General features: G+C 39.6%; 1 protein-coding gene across 1 annotated transcript in view; it reads right to left on the bottom strand.

The window, feature by feature from the left end:
• Dnaaf5 (Dynein axonemal assembly factor 5) overlaps positions 1-22,172 on the bottom strand; it is a 612,890-nt gene that overhangs the window by 339,232 nt on the left and 251,486 nt on the right. The gene's annotated exons all lie outside the window — the stretch shown is intronic.

Here is a 22,172-nt window from a genome sequence, read left to right as displayed (position 1 = left end):
GCCTTATTTTCCCATTGCGAAGGTATTTTAAAGAGAGAAATTTCTGAGGCTATTTCTCAGAGGTGTAAAATTGATAATTTTCATGAATTAATTCTTGATAAATTTATTCCCTCCTTAGCCCTTCAGAGTCTCATTCCACAGCATTGCTTCAGGACTCAGTACCTTCATGAAAACTTACTAACATACATTGTTGATGTGAAATTCTTTTGTAAGGTGTTCCGAATTACGGTCCCTGAAGAAGAAATGGTGACTCGAATAATAAAAGGGATATCTCCTGATTATCGGTCTTACCTTTCCCTCACGAGGTGTCCTACTAATTTTAGTGAACTTGAGGCCGCGTGTTCCTTTGCAGAAGATGTAAAGCATGGAGACGCGTCCAGATCGGTACACCTACCCCCCCCTATTTATCCCAGTCATCCAGTGGGTCCTAAAACTGGTAATGGTTCTAATCTTAAAGCATGTTTTGTATGTGGTTCTGTCGAGCATCTCAGGAATTCTTGCCCTTCCAAGAACAGGAAACTGGATATTTGTTGCTATTTGTGTGGTTCTCGGCAACATTCCAAGAATTCCTGCCCTAACTCCTTCCATAGACGTAGCAAATGACAAAAGGGTAATGGTAAACTATTTGCATTTCAAAATTCTGTGAATTCAAACAATGTGAATGAAGTTCTCTGTCCCCCCGAATGTAATAAAATATATGGGCTCGTTTCTTCCCATGGTGCTTTCACTAAGGTGGAAATAAATAATGAAGCTGTTCTTGCATTGGTGGATTCGGGTAGTATGGTGAATTTGATTGATTTTGATTGGTATAATCGCCTGAAGAGTGCCTGTAAATTTTCTGAATTGCAACCCGTTGGCATTAAATGTGTTGCAGCTAATGGTAACAAATTGGATATTTTAGGAACTGTGAGAGTAAAACTAAGAATAGGAAATTTCACTTGGAAAGTTACCTTCCTAGTGGCATTCCAACTACCCTGCAATGTAATTTTAGGATCTGGATTCTTGTCAAAAACGGGATTAGTCCTTGATCTTCAGGACAAAATGTTCTTTTTTAAATTTTCCCCCTCCTGTAAATTTAAATTGATTGAGAGTTCTAGGGGTACCCTTAATGTCTCTTGTGTATCTGGGTCTGAACCAGATGAAAGTTGCGGTATTGAAAACTTAAAACTTGATCATTTAAGTAAAGAAAAGGCTGAGGTAATCCGTGTTCTCTGCAGTGAATTTCCTGAAGTTTTCACCAGTAAATTAGGGCTAACTAATGTTCTTGAATATGATATCGAACTAACTGATACCAAACCTGTGAGGTCTCCCCCGTATAGACTCTCTCCTCCACGTATGTTGGAATTAAAAAAGATTATTGAGAAAATGCTCGCGGAAGGGGTTATCCGTCCTTCTACCTCTCCATATGCCTCTCCTGTTTTCCTTGTACCCAAGCCCTCTGGTGGCTTCCGTGCTGTTTTGGACTATAGGAAATTAAACCAGAAAGTGGTTCTTCAGTCTATTCCGTTACCTGACCTGCACACCTGCTTTGGGTGGTTTTCTGGGGCAAAGTTTTTCACAGTACTGGACCTTAACCAGGCCTACTATCAGATTCCCTTATCTAAGCGGTCGATACCTCTACTGCCTTCATTACTGACTGGAATTTGTATGAATTTCTCCGGCTCCCGTTCGGTTTAAATTCTGGGGCTGGTGTTCTCACTCGCTTGCTTGATTCTATCTTTTCTGATATCAAATTTAAATGCGTTTTTAACTATCTTGATGATGTCCTTATATATTCTAAAACCTTTGAGGAACATGTGACCCATGTTCGGGAAGTTCTTGAGCGCTTGAGGAAAGCTGGCCTCACCGTTAAGCTATCTAAGGTAGCCTTTGCCCAACCGAGTATGTCCTTTCTTGGGCACGTTGTGTCTTCAGACGGAGTTTCCGTTGATCAATCCAGGACACAGGCCATTCGTGAGTTCCAGCCTCTTAAAGATGTCAAAGGCATTGCTCGTTTTGTGGGAATGGTTAACTTTTTCAGAAAATTTATTCCCAATTTCGCTGAGGTAGCTGCTCCTCTCAATCATTTAAGGCGGAAGGATGTGAAGTTCTTCTGGGGTCCTCTTCAACAAGAAGCATTTGAAAAATTGAAACTTGCTCTGTCGAACGCCCCTGTTTTGGCCATACCTGATTTTTCTAAACGCTTTATTGTTCAGACCGACGCATCTGGAAAGGCTATTGCTGGTGTTCTCCTACAAGAGTACGAGGATGGACGCAGACCTGTTGCATATGCCTCCCGTGTCCTAACCGATCTTGAGAGTAAATACTCTGTTTACGAGCTGGAGTGTCTTGCAGTCCTGTTTGCCCTCGAAAAGTTTCGGCCATTTGTTGAACATGTAAATTTTGACCTGGAGACAGATAATCAGGCTTTGTCGTGGGTTTTGAACCGGCCCAAAAGAACTGGGAGGATCACTCGATGGGCACTTAGAATTTCTGCCTTTAATTTTAAAGTTAAGCATATCAGAGGTACTGATAATGTCATCGCCGATGGTCTAAGCAGAATGTTTGATGGGGAACCTTGTCCTAAGGAAAAATCTGATGTTGTAAATTTTGATGAAAGTAATGTCGTTGGAGTTAGTGCCATCCTTACTAATCTACCTTTACTTTACCATGAATTTGAAGATCATCAGAAATCTGACCCGGAATTAAGTGAGATCATCGACAAAATTAATAATGGAACTCTTGTGAAGCCTTACTCTCTTGTCAAGGGGGTCCTGTGTTGTAAGGGTCGAGGAGACCATAGTTTCAAAATTGTTGTGCCCAAGGTGCTAATACCGACTATCTTCAAGTATTATCACTACTGTCCAATCGGAGGTCATTTAGGTGTGTTCAAGACAAGGCAGAAGATTAGGCAGTTTTTCATTTGGAAAAGGATGGACTGTGACATCAGAAACATGATTAAGTCATGTAAAATTTGTGCCATCAGTAAACCTAGTTTGAACAACCGTGTAGGTTTGTTATCATCCTCACAAGCCTCTCGCCCGATGGAGCGACTATTCATAGACTACGTGGGACCAATGGTTCGATCTTCTCAGGGAAACACTCATATCTTTGTGTGTGTCGATGCGTTCTCACGGTTCACTTGGATCTTGCCTACTAGGTCTACCACTTCTCGGACTACTATTAACTGTCTAAATTATATCTTTGCTTCTTTCGGCCCTCCCAAGTTCCTTGTTTCTGATAATGCCAGTGCTTTCACTAGTCATCTGTTTAAAAGATACCTTTTCGAGTTGTGTATCTCACATGTCACAACCACTCCTTATTATCCAAACCCATCTTATGCTGAAAGAGTAAATAGGAATTTGAAGTCTGCATTGATAGCCTATCATCACCTTAATCAATCTAAGTGGGACTCCTGTTTGCATTGGTTAGCTCATGCTTTCAACTCTGCAATCCATGAGTCTCATGGAAAAACGCCCATGTCCCTTATGTTTTCTTACACTCCATATTCCCCAATGTCAAATGTGCTTGCCATTGATGATCTTTTGCCTGTTCTCTCAAAACCACATGATGTTCGCAAGGTTTGGGACGAAGCAAAGAAAAACCTGTCCGTGTCATATGAGAAAGCCAAGAGAAGGTACAATTTGGGTAGGAAATCAAATAGAGTCAAGGTTGGCGACTCAGTCTTCATTAAATGTTATCCCATCAGTAAAGCTGTTAATAAATTTTCAGCCAAACTGGCACCTAGGTATCAAGGTCCTTGCACCGTATTACAATTTCTGTCCCCGGTATCTACGTTAGTGAGTGACCCGGTTGCTAAAAGAATTAGGCGTGTCCATCTGTCTCAAATTAAACCTGGTTGATGTACAGTACTGTTCTACCATTTCCCTTACTTTGGGGTTTCTGTTTGGTCAAGCACCTGGGGTGCTAGAAACAACATACAACTGAGAACTGCATTTCAGTGAGCTAATTAAACTATTAACACGTTACGGTTTATTGTAAGTGAACTTGTCAGTTTCATTTAGGTACATGTTTCTGTGATTTTGGAACCTAAGGTTGTTATGCTCCTATTTGTTTTGGTACTGCTAATGTTTCAGGTGTGAACATGGTGGTTTGGTGGTGTGTGGAATTTATCACATGTCTGTTTCTTGGGGTTTGTTACCAATAAGTTTCCTGAGCTGTACACCTAATATCTTACCTTTTCTGGGTTTAAATTTTTATTTATCATGTCAATTCTGCCTTGGCTGTGAGTAGGATTTGATAATGAATTCTTCGAGTCTACCTTTTGTCATCCTTGATACTCATACTGTGGTATTGCAAAAATGTTATGACGGTGTCCTGTTGATATGTATTTAACCTCCTGTGCAGGGTATGTAGTTGGTAGCCTTCTGAACTAATGGTTGCTTGTTTTAATTTTGTCACCTGGGTGATCGTTCTAAAATATATTTAAAAAAAAAATAAAATAAAAAAAAATTTGGTCGAGTTTTAACTATCTGGTGGTTGATTTAATCATGGCATATTTTGTTCATATCCTTGACTTGTTTCTGGTATTGGTGATCTTATCATAATTTATCCCTTTGAAATTAGGTTTAATATCTTGTTCTGTATCTTATTTGTGGGCTACTATCGACTTTCAATAATAAGTGTGCCTGAATGCCATTTGTTTAAGCTTCGAAGATTAACACAGTTACTTACCGCTGATCAGTTTCTGCAATCCTTTTGTTTGGGTGAAATCCTTTGGGGTGGTCTGTTAACCTGTGTCGGAGTTGGTAGACCGTTTGCTTCGTGCATGGATCTTGGATCTTTATGGTTTTTCCATCTCTAGCTATTGGTTTCAGTCCCTCGTCATATCAAATGATGCGTTGCCCTTTGATAATTATTCTAAGGACTGACAGTAGTACCTCTATTCTTAGTAATCTCAATTTATTCCTTATTTAGCTTATGGTTTTCCTTTGGTTGAATGTATTATCCCATCGTTTTGAAATTTGGTCCTGTTTTAAAACTACTCTTCCTCTATGGGTGGTATTAGGTTGTCCTTTATGATGTTTATGGGTGTTGTTGTATTTTATTCCACGCATTACTATTACCGCCACACTACTGAAATATTTTCTTAAATTTACTATCTTCTTGTTGATCTTATCGTTCTGTGCGAGTTGTGGAGTGTATGTTGGGGTGTTATCTGTACCATCTTCCATCTGTTGATATTATGTTGAGTAGAGAAGTCAATTCATGAACTTGAAGCCTGAGAAGTTATCTTCTTTTACCTTTGTGCTTGGTTTCCTGGTCCTGAATTTGGTGGTGGTGTGGTTTTGCACCATGAATTGGTTAAGATGTTGTGTGGCATGTCGTGGTAGAGGGACCCTGTTGTATTGTCTCTTAGTGCTGGTTAGCAATGCTCCTGTGAGGATTCTGTGAGTCAGTATTAGTTGTGTTATTGCACTCTGGGGGGTGTGTAAGCACCTTTGATTGAACCATTGTGTCTTTGTGAAGATGGAAATTAATTAAACAGTTTGTGCCTGCAACTCGTATGGTATGTTATGGACTTGGTGAGTGAAAATTGTAGTTACCCGCATAACCTATTGCCCTGATGTCATCCTTTTTTTTTTTCACTTATAATATTGTAAAGTTCAATTTGGTTAATCCTACCTTCTGTGGTTGTTTTTCCTTTGGTTAATTTGCTAACATTAGTAGTTATCGTTGATTTGTCTGCTTACCGTTCTGCATTCTGGATTGTTGAGCGTGTTATTGCTTACCTAGGTGCTATCTCCTTTTTGGAGTCATCCTGCCCATTAATTTCGATGATCCCTTAGTGGAATTCATTCTTTATTCGGTATGTTGGGTTATTGCCCATCACGTCCCCAGTAGTCATCTAATTGAGGTATCTCATTACCTTTTCTGTTTTAATTGGGTGCACTATTGTGGAAGGTGCTCTAGTTTTTCCTTTCCCAATGTGGGTTGGTTATGAGACTCCGTGTTATATCCTCCTGAAGCCTTGTCCATCAATTCTTGAATGGTACTTTCCTCTGTGCTAGTTTGTTCCTTGCTTAGTGTACCCCCGCGGAATGATTGTCGATGACAAACTGTTGCGCTCCCTACACCTGATAGTACTAGAGGTCTCCAATTCATTCTACCTAGGGTTTCCTTTGCTCGGAAAGACAATTACCATTAACTCAGTTATGGCTTCACAATGTTTGTGCTATGGTCGGTAGTTGCTCTACTTGATGTGTCCTTTTTGAATAATCTCTTCTTCTGGGTTATGCGTGGTCAATTACTTATGATTTAAAATCTGCCATACCTTATGATCTAATTAGTTACTTGGGTTGAGTCATGGTGGGTTCTTAACAAATAATGAACCAGTGGCTCACTGATCTGTAGATCTCAGTCTGTGTAAAAAAAAAAAAAAAAAAGAAATAAAGGAAAAAGTAGGGGTTCTTTCTCATCTTATCCGTCTGTGGGTGTTTAACTAAAGCTGTGTTCTGGAGGATTGTATCTTAGAATATTACTGGTTTTGGGGATTTTTCTTATTGTGGTAAGGGTTCTCCGGTGGAGCACGTGAATTGATTGTTCTCCTTGTGGCTCCCTGTATAGGTAGAAAACCTTAGTGGATGTCATGTCCATTGTTCTCATTTTCCTCCTACGTTTAAGTTTAGTGTACTGAACCATTTGGTACTTTGTGGTAAGTACTGTAAGCTTGGCATTTATGTTTCACCCTTGGAGTAGGGTGGGTTAAAATTACCCTTGCTTGTGTCTATCTATTATGTGTTGTAATCTTGTGATGTTTGGGGTGCTGGTAGATTATTAGGTTCGTACCTACTTAGTTTAACCTAATTTGTTTTCTTGTGTAATTTTGTTTGGTGGGTCAATTGGTACGATTTAGTCTTGAGTCCGCCTTCTACTAAGTTAAGCTATGTGTGATTTATTATTGATTTTATAAATTTTCTTTACTGTATGAATCACCGGACTTGTTTCTCTCCTTGTGATTTGTCCTTTTCTTTTGCTTGTATGATTGACTATTATGTCAAAAGGAAATGGGCGAGATATTGCATTTCTTGGAAACCTAGAGAATATTTATTTCCTAACCTGTAATAAGTACTTAATCTTAATATTCTTTAAACGGGTGAATTGTAATATGTAACAGGCTTTACTGGAAGCGCACGGCCTAAAGAGTGTAAATTCAGCTAAAGCTAGCTGTTTTAGACGTTAGATAAATGGAACCCTGTTTGAGGGAAGCGTGATCTCTTTACTAAACTCTTGCCACCACCAACTTGAACTGAAGTGAGGATTGTGATATTAAAATGACTCAAGGTCGGTGTGTTATTGTTATACATACATGAAGTCAGTTGTGGTCTCTATCTAATGTGGACACGATTGGAAATTTAGCTTACTTCTTGACCACTAAACTGAGCTGGAAGCTATATCAGTGAATACACTAAGCTTCGGGGGGAGAGGGCTGTTACGGTGTAACGCAATTTATCCTACCCTGTGAACCTATTTTGAACTGGCAATATCGCCGTAGAAAATCTTAATCTTTCTATATGTCTAAGCGGACGGATTCCCTCGTACTACTACGTGCTTTGGTGATACTCATCGAACTTATTTATAATTCTTATTGTGGACTGATGGCAACGTCCTTGGATTATCGCATTTCTGAATTGTACGGACTGTTTCATTTCTCTTACAATAAGTGCTGCAATCTTCTGCCAGACACCCACAATGAGTTTCCCCTCCCCTAGCGCTCTTCTCCTATCAGAGCGCGGCTACTTCCTCATGGAGCAAACCTCGCCATTTTGTCCCCGACAGTACGCATTGAGAAGTCATGGCGTGCGGTTGTGTTTATTGGATCCTTAAGATGTTGGCGTCGTGTTGGTGTGAAGACCCCGGCTGAGAGTCTTGAGATGTGGGTTTTAAACCCAAATTACTTTGTTTCCTGCATCGTCCTATTATGATACTTTTCAACTAATTCTGACCAGGGAAAAGCAAACTCATCAGGAAGCATCTGTAAGTATGTGAGGAACTAGCTCATCATGGCTGAGTGTCAGCTTCACCCAAGTAAGTGGGTTCATCATTTGGCAAGTTATATCCTGTGAATATGAAACGGCAAGGAAATTCGTGTGATTCGTGTATTGAAAATTAACTCCTTCAAGGTGGAATTTCGTGAAAATAATTTTTTTGGAAATTACTAAAAGGACGCACGTGTGCTTTATTCTAATAATATTTCAAAATTATTGGTATGTAGTGACTACGTAAATAAGGAAATCCTTTTTAAATTAACTATCATTTTCTCCCGTTAATGATTTTCATTGATCATGTAAATTCAATATGTGTCAGGCACTTAATGCCCTTTATACTGCGTGAGGTTCCGCAGAAGCATATAATTCTGGTTTCCTGGGTTAAAAAAAAAAAAAAAGAATAACCTTGCTTCTATTTTCTGGTATTTTAAACTTTGGTGTTTCCTGATTTTATTTTGGTTCTGGCCTTTGTTGTGCTTGTACTATGTTTGGTTTGGCGGGCGGATGTTTTTTGTTGCTATGGTAACGATTTGTTTTTCGGGAGATGATGGTGATTGTTGCTTGTTGGTTTTGCGTGTTTTATTGTGGAGCCTGAGTTTGCTTAAGAATTTCCGCTTTCGGTGGAAGATTTATTTGCTCCTCACTTGATCTCTTACGGTTTTCTTCCTTTTCCCCTTGTTTACTGTGTGTGTTTTCCGTGCGCTAATCTTATTTGACCCCTCGTAGTTTATTAATTGGGCTAGAGTTCTATGCTCCTGCGAAGCCTCCTCTTATTAAGAAGGTGCAATGAAACTCGTTAATTGAGTGGCTTTCCCTAGGTTTAATACGTTAGTTTTAATTTCATTTTAGTAAGTCTAACAAACGGGCCCCGTTTTAACCTTCTGTGAACAATTTAAGTTTTAATTCGAATCATTTTCTGTTATTATGGTAATATTACCAAGGTGTACTATTTCTAGTGATGGATTTAGTGCCTTTAATTAGTACAACCTTCTGTTTTAAGCTAATGATTTCCATCAGTATCATTTTCTGAAGAGGACTACGTTTTTCAGTTTCATCTGTGTATTTTCTATTATTCACTAATTGTTTTTTGAACTACTTAAAATATTTTTATTCCCTCAGATAGGACGATGTTTTTTTTTGGTTTCCTGTTAAGTTTTCATTCTTTAATTAAAAGTTTATTTGATTGAAACCAGTGTCTCCTTTTATTATCTGTGTGGTTCAGCGCCGAAACAAGGAATTTTTATCCATTTCCTCTGGGTGTTTTATTTGGGCCTTGCTGGGTAAGTATCTGTCGGATGTTATTTTCCTATTCTTGTGACTGATTTCCTTAATTTGTTTAATAAACTTTGTTTATTTAACACCGGTTTATAGGTAGTACCAGCCGGTGCATGTTTGCTAATCACTAGTGTAGTGACTTTCTGCGCTGGTGGCATAGTAAAGTTATGTCCAAGTAGTTCAAATGGCGATTGTTTTCGGTTTCCATGGAAAATTTTATATGGGAGTCTATTGTGTTGAGTTTATCTAATATGTCAGTTTCATTTGTGGATCTATTTTCGATGATGACAAAAATGTCATCAACAAATCTACACCAAAAAAAGATATTGTCTATTTTGTTGATGTATGTGTGCTCTAAATAGTCTATGTAAATTTCGGCGATTATACCAGAAGCGGGAGATCCCATCGGTAAATCCTGTTGCTGATAGATAGTATCATGAAATTTAAAGTAGTTGTTACTATTGGCAAAATTAAGTAATTTAATGAACTCTTCTATTTCTAAAGTGCTTAGAGTGCTGTGACTTTTTAGATTAGATTCAATGATTTCTATTGTTCATTTTGTGGGAATGTTCGGGTACATGTTTATTATATAAAATGATGCGAGATTATGATATGGTTCAATCTTTAATCCTTTCGTTCTATTACAAAAATCTATTGAATTCCGTACTGTTTTATTAGCTGAGAATATGTAGTGCTTTTTGAGGAATCTTTGAATAAATTGCGTGAGTTTATAGGTTGGGCTTGCTCTGTAGTTAATAATAGGTCTCATTGGTATATGTTCTTTGTGTATTTTGGGATAAGCTTTAGCAGTTGGTATTTGAGGGTTCATTACTATAAGTTTAGAGGATTCTATTTCAGTTAAAAGAAAGTGTGTATTTTTTAATAAGGCTTTGAAGTTTCTTTGTATATTATTAGTCGGATCTTTACGTTTGATAGGGAAAGTGTTATCTTGAAAACATTCTTTAGTTTTCGATGTGTATTGTCTTTGTCGATAATGACTGTGGTATTGCCTTTGTCCGCTTTCGTTATAAGTAAATTATTCTGTTTTATTTTATCTTTGAGTTTGTTTATGTGTGTTTTATTAGCTGAGTTATTGTTTTGGACGTTACTGTGAATTTTGACGATATATTGTGGGAGCCTTTTTTAAATATCATATCTGACTTCATCTCGTAGCTCGTGTGGGATTTTCTGTATGGTGTTTTCTATTTCAGTGATAGTGATTGTAATGTTCTGGAAGGTTGATGTGTTACCCCAATTGTGCTTGGGTCCCTTGCTCAAGATAACAATTTCCATTTCATTGAAAGTCGTATTTGTGAGATTTTTTATGGGTGGGTGGAATTTGTGTTCATTGATTTCGTTGGGAAGGGTTGGAGAATTCGTGTTCGGAATTTTGGTTTTTGGGTTTGGTTTGGATGGTTGTTTAAGTGCTTCTAATTTCTTATTTAGTGTATTCTGTTTGTTAGTGGCTAAGTTTTTTATTTTTTCTGTCGTGATCTGCTGAAAATCATCCCAGTAGCTGTGTGGTAACTCGTTAGATGCCTTTAAATGTATTCGGTATAGTTCGTTGTTAAGATGTTGTTTTTTATGGTATAAAAACTTTATTTCTTCTTTCAGCCAGATTTCTTCTTTCAGCCAGATTTTGTTTGTTCTTTTTTGCGTATTATGAGTTTGTATGGTGTGCCTTTGTTTATTATTATATTTTCTCAAGAATTTTACATCACTCTAGATCAGTACACCAATCCAAATTACAACATAAATGAAACCACAGAAAAAACTAACATCATCTTCAATACAGTTATCCCCGCTCTAAAAAACTCTTACCTTAAGTTAATTGACAAACAGAACGCGACACGTAACAGAAAAATATCAAACAACACACCCAGCTCCACCCCTACCCCCAAAACAGCAACTCTTCCTACCCCTCCTTCCCTTCCCCTCACAGCAGCTAGTATGAGCCCAAGAAGAACACGAAGTAGTACACTACAAGCTCGCACGTCAAACGCAACTCGGCTACACCAACAACAGTAAGTACATATTCAAATTTACACACATAACCTTTAGACATTCCTCCAACATAATATCTCTCATAGTTCAATCTTATCTTCCACAGATAAATATAACATCACTGCACAGCTACAAATGGGAAAGGAGCCACTACTTTGAACCCAATGTCACTCAAATTTTATGGACGTCACAGGACAACATGATCTGATTTTAACATAAGGCAACACACACAGCAGAGCTGAACATATTTTAGCCTAATTTTTGTCACCGGTCGGTGGGACGGAGAATTGGAACTACAGTGTGTTTAGAAATATAAATTTTAAAGTTTTTGTGTAACTGAAATATGTTTGTAAATTTTTTTTAAAATATGGAAACATCACGATAATATGGAACTGTAAATGAACATTGCGAGATACGAGAATTGTTTTCACGATAATATGGAACTGTAAATGAACATTGCGAGATACGAGAATTGTTTTCACGATAATATGGAACTGTAAATGAACATTGCGAGATACGAGAATTGTTTTCGAAGTGATTTTTTTTTGTATGTAAATTTTATGTAATTTATAATTTAAATTAATGTCAGCAAGGGTGTAACTTGTCCAAAGGTTGATTTGATGTTTGTAATGTGATTTTAAAATGTAAAAGGTTATTTAAACTGAGTCACCCTGTACCACACGTGTGGTTTCCTACGATGAAATTTTTGGTGTTGTAATTGTAATGTTCCAGAACTTGTGCAATTGCTAACGATGTTAAAATGACCATATATGGTCACGCGATTTCCTATTGGCAAAAAGGTCCAGGAATCTAGGGTAAGTTTGATCTTATTGGTTGATTGTAATCGGGCCATTTCCGGCCTTGTGGCCGGGTTCGAAAAATGATGCGTGAGCTCGGCGTCAATTTCCGTCCGACCGCCCAAGCGAGCGTTCGCGCTCGAGGGCTACTACTAGAGCTCTGCATTTGGAAGGAAACAACCGCTCGGCCCAGTTCGTGCCGCTGCTCGACGGCTGGGAAAAGCCCACGCTGCGATAAGGCTGTGGTCGTCTAATGGACCATGTGGCCGATCGTCCTTCACCTCTCGGTGATCAGTGGAACTGTCGAGCACTGCCGGGTGCTCGAGCGTAATGATAATCCCGGCCGGTGACAGTAAACCCGCCGCGCCCTCAACAGTGCGGATTTGCGTTAGAAATCGTGTGTAAAATCAGTTGGTGACTGGGCTTTGAGCAGTGCGGACAGCGTTATGGATCAACCAAGTATAAGTCGTAAAGGCTGCATTCAAGAAACGAAGAGAAGTAGTCTGGAGAGAATTAGGAGCTTCTCGTTAGTCCTGAAGAAGAAGGACATGTCGGAAGAGGAGCCTAAAAGTGAAGTTTGGAAATCGTTTGCACTTGTAGTAGATTCTGTCATGCAGGCTTCTTCTTGTTTCGTGGAGTGTGCCACATGTGATACTGTACTTTCTTACCATTCAAGCATAACAGGTATGATTAGGCGTTGCAAAAGTAACTGCGGATCAGAATTCCACCGAACACGTGCAGTACCAAGCAGCATAAAGAAAGTTGTTGTTGATAAGTTGGTCGATATGAGTGGAATAGATTTGCCACCATTAAATACTTGTAGTAAGATTGGCTTCAAGAACTATTTGCAGGAGCTCATCAATGTTGGCGCCACTTACGGCAAAGTCAATATAGAAGATGTTCTTCCGCACCCTACCACTGTATCACGGCATGTTAAATAAAAGGCTGACAAAATACGGGTGGCAATGGTGCCCAAGCTAATATGTGCCCTAAAGAACAAAATGTGCGCTTTAGACGCTGATCTGTGGTCTGATAACTACAAGAAGAGAAATTTCGTGACTGTTACATCGCATTATGTTAACGATGAGTGGCAGCTAGAAATGCTTGTTTTGCTAACAACTAAGTTTTCGAACATATCTAAGACAGGAGAGAACATTCGGCACGATATCGAAGAATGGTTTTGCTCGAATTAGCAATTAACAGGAATGATGTTACAAAAGTTACTTTGTCACCGACCTAAGAGGTAATATGAAGAAGGCACTTGAATCTTACGATCACTGCCTGATGATTGCGCTTCGTCATTCATTTCAAGATACATGTTTAGAAGACGAAGCTCCTGAAATCTTGTCGTGTCTGCTATCAACAAGAGCTATAGCAGGCTATTTGAAGAGATCGGGTCACTCGGGGCGTCTGCAGCACTCCGTGAAGCAAGGATCTGTAAAGCGGTTGAACAGTATACTGTTAATGCTCAATTCCAACATATGTCAAATCGACGATATTCGAGATCTACTAGATTCTCGGAGGCAATCGAAACTCTTAGAAACTTTCCTTGAAGAGTACGGACAAGAAGTTGTCGTTTTTCTAACCCTCTTTAAAGAAGCGAGTTTGGATTTGGAAAGTGCAAAAATAACAGCACTGGTACGTATGCTGCCTTGGTACACGCGTCTGTTACATCATTGTGAACCAGAAGACTGTGACAACGAAGTAAGACATTTTTATAAGGTATGATCATTTATAAAACTGTTGAATTATCGGAATGCAATTATGTATATATTGTTTATCCTTTTCAGTGCATGACGAAAATAAGAAAGAGAAGCATACTTCATCATAGAGAAGTGCAAACTGGAGGCTATCCATTATGTTGCGACGGTTCTATGGCCATCACGGCGTCATTTGAAGAAAATCACAGCAGAAGAAAAGCAAGTCGCGTATGCTGGAGTTCGACGAGTGTGCTCCGAAATGTCTGTAAATGGTAAGGTTGATTCACTGAAACAAATTAGTAAACGAATGTTTGTTTGTCTAATCTTCCACCTTTCGTTAGATCAACAATTATGTCGTCTACAATGTACAATATTTGGGAAGGGTTTCGCAGCCTAAACATTCCACAATGCGTTTTGATGTAATTTTTGCGATATATGTGGGAATTCACTGGAAAAATAGTTTTTAGTAACCCGTAATCCTAACTAAGGTTTATACATATTTAAAGGTGACAGGAATACATTACGGATGTTTTCATTCATTTTTAGAGCCCATTCAAGTGAACAGTGACCAAGTTCTTCCCATGGAAAAGTCTAAGGTGGACTGGAGTTCGGATGAGGACGACGAAGATGGACGCACAATTACTACTAATGAATTCGAGGGGTACCTTTCATTCTCCAAATCCGGCTGTAGCTGTCCCGAAGGACAACTTTTGAAGTGGTGAAAAACGCACGCGGAGTTATTTCCAAGGCTGTCGGTAGCAGCCAGTAAAGTTCTCTGCATTCCTGCCACTAGTGCTGCAAGCAAGAGAAATTTTAGCCAGGCCGGTCACCTGCAGTCTAGCAAAATATCGTGCTTGGAATTAGACAAGGTGGATGATCTCTTATTGACCCATCACAATCTCGTAAGTATTCCGAACATGCCACGTAAGCACAAGAAAGGAAATATTCTTCAAACTCTATAAATGTATGATCCCACTTTCATTTACTTGACAGGAAGAAGTATAAACCGCCAGCTGTAGTAGTAGCTCCAGGAACACAAATGAATCCTGTGCATCAGGGAGCACCAGTGACGAATTGTCACATGTAACTTTATTTTCAGGTCATAATTTGTTTATAAATTAATGCTTGTAAAAAGAAAATTGGTGAGTATTACGTTTAAAAATAATCCTGCATTCGATATTAGTACAATGTATATGTGGCCGAGTCTGGAGATAGGCTACACATAGCCCACTATTGCTGTGTCGCCATTTTTCTAGCGAACGGAACAAAATACTATATGAAGACATTACAGTTCATAATGTTAACATTACTAGAATACATACGAAAATCCAATACTCTGCAACATATTAACACACTTTCAAATGCAACATTTACAATTGTAATATTTAGGTGATAGAACTGATAGTAAAAAACGAAAGAAATGTGTTAAAGGAGAAGGTGACGGTTAATGTAAAGTAGTGGCCTATGATCTCAAGGAGTCTGGCGTAGCGCAGCTCGCTGGCACTGCGTCCGCCGGTTACTGGAGACCGGCCGAGCGTTTGGCGCACTCGGCCAGTTGCTGGCGATCGGTAGCATGCAACCGGCTGCACAGGACGCTCAACCGCATACTCCCGAGAGCCAGAGAGGCGAGCGAGACTTGCCGGTAAAAATCAGAGATAATGCAGACCTCTAGCTACTACCCTCGGGAGCTCCATCTTTCCGCGGTAAGTGTTATTTCAGTGTTTTTGCTATGTTATTCTCAATGTTTTCTGGTTTCGTTTCACTTAGTTTAATTCCTTTTGTGTTTCATTATTTCTTTGCTTAATGTCATTTTAAAAGTTTAATTTAATGTGTCCGAGTTTACCCTAGGTTCCAATTGCCGTAGTTTCAATTCTTTCATCCATTAAATACTTTCGCTTTAAACTATACCTTTAATGTAGCATCACCTACTTTGTTAAATCAAATTTTATGTTAAGTTACTTAAGTATGTCTTGTTTCCGTGTCGTGGAACTGTATTTTGTAAAACTTTCTTGTCATTTTTAATATAGTTGAGCTAGAGGGTGTTTCTTGTAAGTCTTTTCTCCCCCATAACGTCATACGTTCCCATGGACCTCATAGATAGGGCTTCCCAGCACGTTCCACTATCCTGTCTTAGTTGTCATTTTTAGGCCTGTAAGTGTTCCCTGTATTTGGTTTATATGAATTCTCCGCCACTGCGTCATTTTCCTATCTCATTATCATTATTATTTCATTATTATTATTATTATTTATGTGTAACTGTAGTTGTCCCGAAACTGAGCGGTTACAATTTTAACCATACATCTGGCACCTTTTTAAAATTGGAAAATGTTTTACTCTATGTACATACAAGAAGACGAAATGTTTTACTCATACAATTTTACAAGCAAACCATATCATTTAAACTCCAGGAGCAGCAGCTGAGTGTACAACTGTGTAAACAAGACTTGAACACGGGAGTCAGCCAACAAGCAAGACACGAACGTTCATGTGCATGAAGTGCTCCCATATATTGTATTCATCTTGTACATATATATATATGTTAGTTTTAAGTTTTATCAACTAATTTTAAGATCTTAAACATACTATTTTAGACATACAATGCATTGTTGTACATAGAGACATATACGCCAGTTCACGTTACGACATACCCCACTTGGATGTGACCTAATGTTTATGATCGTATGGCATTCCTTTGACAATACTATCTTAATCATAGCTTCATCACATAGATATGTATGCATGGTTCAGCTGAGGATGACCTTATGTAAAGGGTCGAAACCGGTCCTGTAGCATAATAAGTGCAATAAACAAGTATTGATAGGTGGAAATCCTTTCCTATTTCTAATTGTGTAGTTCATCAATACGGAAATGAAGATTATAGATTATGAAGTCCTTACAGACTCCAAATGATGGGAGGGTCCTCACTGACTGAAGTTGGCAGAAGGGGAATGGCCGACATCAGAGGTCAACGTGGATGATGACATCATCAAACAAGAGAGAAGAAAAATATGTCCATCATTGATCATTTCCTCAGCGAAGGATGGAGATGCCTGGTACCTAAGAAGATTTTCCAAGTTTTCTCAAATTGTCAGGCTCATAGGATGGATACTGTGATTTGTTGGAAAAACAGTGAAACGAAGCAATTGTGAAAGTGGGGGTGATCTCTCTGCTCCAGAACTAGCACAGGTGGAGAGAAGGCTCCTGCGTCTTGTCCAGACAGGGGTTCTGGAAGAAACTGAAAGACGACGACTGAACTCCCTTTGCACCTTTGTGGACCAAGATGGTCTTCTGAGGCTGAAGACTAAAATTGTTCAAAGAGGAGATGAGGAAAATTTTAGATATCCCATTCTTCTGCCTTCCAGTCACAAACTTGTGGAGATTCTAATCCGAGACTACCACATACAATATTCTTATTCTCATGCGGGTGTTGAGGTGTTATTTAGAATATTAAGGGAAGAATACTGGATTTTAAGAGGTCGGAAGACAGTACGGAGGGTGATCACAAAATGTGTCAAATGTCGATGATTTGAGTCAAAGAAAATTGATGTAGATCCTGCACCATTGCCAGAAGATCGAGATCAGTGGGGTTGATCTCGCTGGGCTCTTGATTTTAAGGGGTGAAGAGAAAGCTTGGTTTTTGTTGTTTACTTGTGCTGTGTATCGAGCTGTACATATTGATCTGGTGTTAAACCTTTCCACAAAAGCATTTCTTTAAGGTCTTAAGAGATTTATTGCAAGGCGGGGATGACCCAGAGTTATATCCAGTGACAATGTGACCAACTTCGCAGGAGCTGTGAATTACTTCGACTCTTTTGGACTGGCATAAGACAGAAGAGGAAACATCTTCAAGGAGGATCCAGTGGAAATTCATTCCACCCATGGCTGCTTGGTGGGGTGGATGGTGAGAGAGGACCATTCAAATGGTCAAGAAGTTGTTGAAGAGGACATTGGGAAGAGCCTCTCTCACCTACGAAGAGGCTTTGACTGTCCTATGGGATGTGGAGTCTGTGGTAAATTCTAGGCCTTTGACGTACCTGTCTGAGGATCCAAGCGACTTCGTGCCATTGACTCCTGCAATGTTCCTGCAGGACAACCGGTCGATTGGAGTCCCTGATCTCGATTGCCTTGACAAGACCGACCTCAGAAGAAGGGCCAAGTACCTGCAACGTTTATTGGAGGAATTGAGGAAAAGATTCTGTGATGATTACCTGAGCCTTTTAGTACAGCCGTACATTAAATAAAAGTGTCGAAGGATGCTAAAGATTGGTGACATTGTGTTAGTAGGCTCTGATCAGAGGAAAAGACTCGATTGGCCTTTGAGTAAAGTGACTGAGATGTTTCCTGGTAACATAAGAGTGGTTCGAGTGCAGACTGCTGGACAGGACATGATCAGGGCCGTTCAACATTTGACTTCATCGCAGGAAGATGATGGAGATAATGAGCATGAAAGTGTTGTTTCTGTTATAAAAGACGAAGTGAAAACGAAAAGTGGATGTTTGATGAAACTCCCTGCATGATATAGGACTTGTGTAGGCGAAATGATTTACTGGTTCATTTTGGTTTTCTGTTAACAGGGGAGGTGGGAGGTATGTTACATCCAGAGACTAAATGGAATGCACCCACCAGATTTTGTACTCCTTGGTTTTTGAGAACAGTTTTTTATTTTTATTTTTTTATTTTTTTGGTACAGAAAAGAATGATGTAAATAAAGTTTTAAGTTTGTGGAAAATAATACAAGTCATCACCTGTGTACCGTCCGCCTTCGTAGCGTAACGGTTAGTGTTATTAGCTGCCGTCCTCGGGGGTCCGGGTTCGATTCCCGGTACTGCCAGGAATTTAAAACTGACAGAAGGGCTGGTATGTGGTTGGAATGGTACATGCAGCTCACCTCCATTGGGGGGTGTGCCTGAAAAGAGCTGCACCACCTCAGGATGAGGACACAAGTTTGTCCGCCTCCGTAGGGTAATGGTTAGTGTTATTAGCTGCCGTCCTCGGCGGCCCGGGTTCGATTCCCGGTACTGCCAGAAATTTAAGAACGGCAGGAGGGCTGGTATTTGGATTCAAATGGTACATGCAGCTCAACTCCAGTGGGGGTGTGCCTGAAAAGAGCTGCACCACCTCAGGATGTGGACACGAGTTTACTTTACCTGTGTACCTATCAGACGAATTCTGTTTTGTCGGGTTCGACATAACAATACTCTTTATTATTTTATCAATCAGCATTATAATATTCACCTTGTATTATTTCCCTTTTTGAAATATAAAAATCTCAATAACCTTGAAGTCTTCCTTTATTCTGATCCAACCGAGCGGTTAGGAGAGCGCAGCTGTGAGCTCGCATCCAGGAGAAAGTGGGTTCGAACCCCACTGCTGGCAACACTGAAGATGGTTTTCAGTGGTTTCCCATTTTCACACCAGGCAAATGCTGGCTGGGGCTGTACTGTACCTTAACTAAGGCCATGGCCGCTTCCTTCCCATTCCTAGGCCTTTCCTGTCCCATCGTCACCATAAGACCTATCTGTATTGGTGCGACGTAAAGCAACTTGCCAAAAAAAAAATCTGATCCAGTCTAGTCCTTGACCTGTCAGCTGTCTTGTTTTGCCCTTTCTTACCATCTGGTATTGTTTATTGAATGACCTAAATGGACATCAGTATTGTCATGCAGATTTTTCTCCTATCTTAAGTTTATTTTGGTTACAAATTTATTAATAAGTTAATTCTTTTTAATTTCATTCCCCAATGGTTTCCAACTTCTGATCTCTTAGAAATTTAATTTTAATTTACGCTATGGTATTTTCAATATTATAAGAATTTATGTATAATAAGATTCAATGATCTTCCATTAATCCTGAAACCTGTCTTGCCCGGTCTACTTAGCAGCAAATACTGAAGTTGTGAATTTCTCTGTCAGGTGGCAGTATTCATCAGCAATGTTTTGGTACTTGAACTACCTGCTGTTTTGTTATTCACGTCCAATATCTGCTGTTAAATTCAAGTAACGAGTCTGATCTATTGGAGTGATGGCGTGTTAGCCGTGCTATCATTCTACATTTTAGTGGATAATTACTAAAGAATTAGCACTAACCACTTGAAATATGCACACATGTCATCAAAATTAAATTCTCCACAAAATGTATATCTTCAAAAGTTTCAGGAAAACTGATTTTTCTTTGATGTTTAATTACAATATATATTTTTAAAGTACTGTGCATTTAAAGGGGTGGAATTTTTAAAAGTGGTAAATTTGAGGGTGAATGTAAACCACTTCTCAAATATTTAGTTTTTGGGAACATTTTGATGTATTACATGTGCATATGTCAGAGTGACATACAAAACATACTGCAAATGTGTGACTTGCACCCAACTACTGGCTCGAGGGTTGGTCCTCACCACTACAATAGCAGTAAAGGTTTGAATATCTATGTTTTAATGAATCTATTAATAATTTTATTTTAAATGCAACCCACTCCTCTGCAGTATGTTAATTGGTGATCGTGTGTCCCATCTAGATTTTAACATTCTGGTTGCGGGTATAGGAATTAGATGTTTTTGATCACTCTCATCTGGATTGTTGCATTCTATGGATGACTAGCTCAGAAAGCTTTTTAAATGTGCTGTTAAGACGAAGGTGAGATGGGCAGATCGAATCATGAATGAATTGAATTGGTGAGAGGAGAACACAAGGCAAGAAGAAGGGATTGAATTATAGAAGCCAGGGAAGTGTAGATACGGTGGCTGCATCATGTACTATGACAATCAGGAGGTGGACCTCACCCAATCAGTCTAGTCTGCTATCTGACCTCCTGAATCTAAAATATCTGCAAGACGAGACTTTCCTAAACCCAAACTGTCTTCTATCAAATGCAATATATGTCAAGCTGACTGGCCTGTAATTTTCGGCTTTGTGTTTATCACTTTTGCCTTGCACACTGGGGATCCTTTCATTTAGTACACTCAGCTCCTTCATTCAAACAATAATCAAATAAGTACTTAAGATGTGCTACCACAGTTTATCCACACCCATTGCCTTTAGTACATCCACGGAAATCTTATCAATTCCAGTCGTTTTTCTAGTTTTCAACTTTTGTCGTCAGCTTAACTCGTTTCCAAGCAACTACCTCCTTCCGATTGAATTCTCTGAAACTGAACAAGCATCCATGCAAATTGCATAGAGTTGTTGGAGGAGGGAGTGGTTGCACTGCACGAAGTTTCCCTTACAACCAGGGATGGTCTAGGGCCAAAGTGAGCAACCATGTTCCAGGCTTGTGGATCTTTGTAGTGTGCTTAGGTTGGTTCTTGTAGCACCTCATAGGGGCTCCCTGAGGTCTGGTCCTGGAACAAGGATTTAGAGAGGAAATCTCGCATCGCTCATCCGAAGGGCATGGCCAATCCATCTAAGGTGATCACCAATAATGCTCTTGGGATGCACCTTTTGATCCTAAGGATGGATCAAAGTTTCTGTTGGTGGACGTGCTGAAGCTTTTTCAAGTCAGGATAGTAAAGGGTCCAAGTTTCACAACCCTACAGCAATGTTGTGATGACAATAGCATGAACACCCGCTGCAGTGGAGATGTTGTGCCGAGACACCATGGCACTCTTGGTCTTTTGGCGTTGCTCTGCATACAACATTTCAGTTACAACCTGGATGAAGCTCCACATCTGGGTGTGCACACATCCGAGATCTTATCACGGAGAGCCTTTTTCCGCTCATAAAAGGCTAAAAAGGGATGATTCTGTTGCTCTCTGCATTATTCTTGAAGTTGCCTTGCCAAATCAGTTGTGCTTCTGGAGGTTCGAAACCCACACTGGGACTCTGGGGGTACCCTCTCAGAAATAACCTGCAGGTGGTTACCTACAATAGACAGCAGTGATATACTGCGATAGTTGCCACAAACACTGCACTCACGATTGTGATGATATTGGCATTGTTTAGTTCACCAGGTACTTCTCTGACTTCCCAAATTTTGATGATGAGAGTGAAAATGTGTGTTTTGAGTGATTAACCACCAGCCTGAATTAATTCCCAGGAATGTTATCTGGGCCAGTTGAGTCGATTGAGAACTACACTGAATTCTTGGTAAGTTGGTGAAACTGCCCTCCATGGTTGTTAGGGTGAGGAACATCATGAAGAAAGTCTTCAGCAGCAGTGGAAGGATGATTTAGAAGGGTGAAGAATTGTTCCAGGATTTCATGCGGTAGAGTTGTCAGTACTTTTCAGTGTACCTGATGGACCATACAGCTCTTTTATTCCTGCATAAAAGTTCCTCAGGTCCTGAGCTTTGTGTTGCCACCAGGTATTCTTAATTTCTCTCATCTGTGTCTGACATGTTCTTTTGAGCTTGAGAAAATGTGCTTTTGTCGTGCTGGAGGATGGATCTTGACGATGGGATACAAAGGTTTCCCGTTTT

Source organism: Anabrus simplex, chromosome 6 (assembly GCF_040414725.1).
Source record: "Anabrus simplex isolate iqAnaSimp1 chromosome 6, ASM4041472v1, whole genome shotgun sequence".
NCBI lineage: Eukaryota > Metazoa > Arthropoda > Insecta > Orthoptera > Tettigoniidae > Anabrus > Anabrus simplex.
The sequence above is the reverse complement of the archived record's forward strand: the minus strand, read 5'-3'. Positions and strand labels throughout refer to the sequence as shown.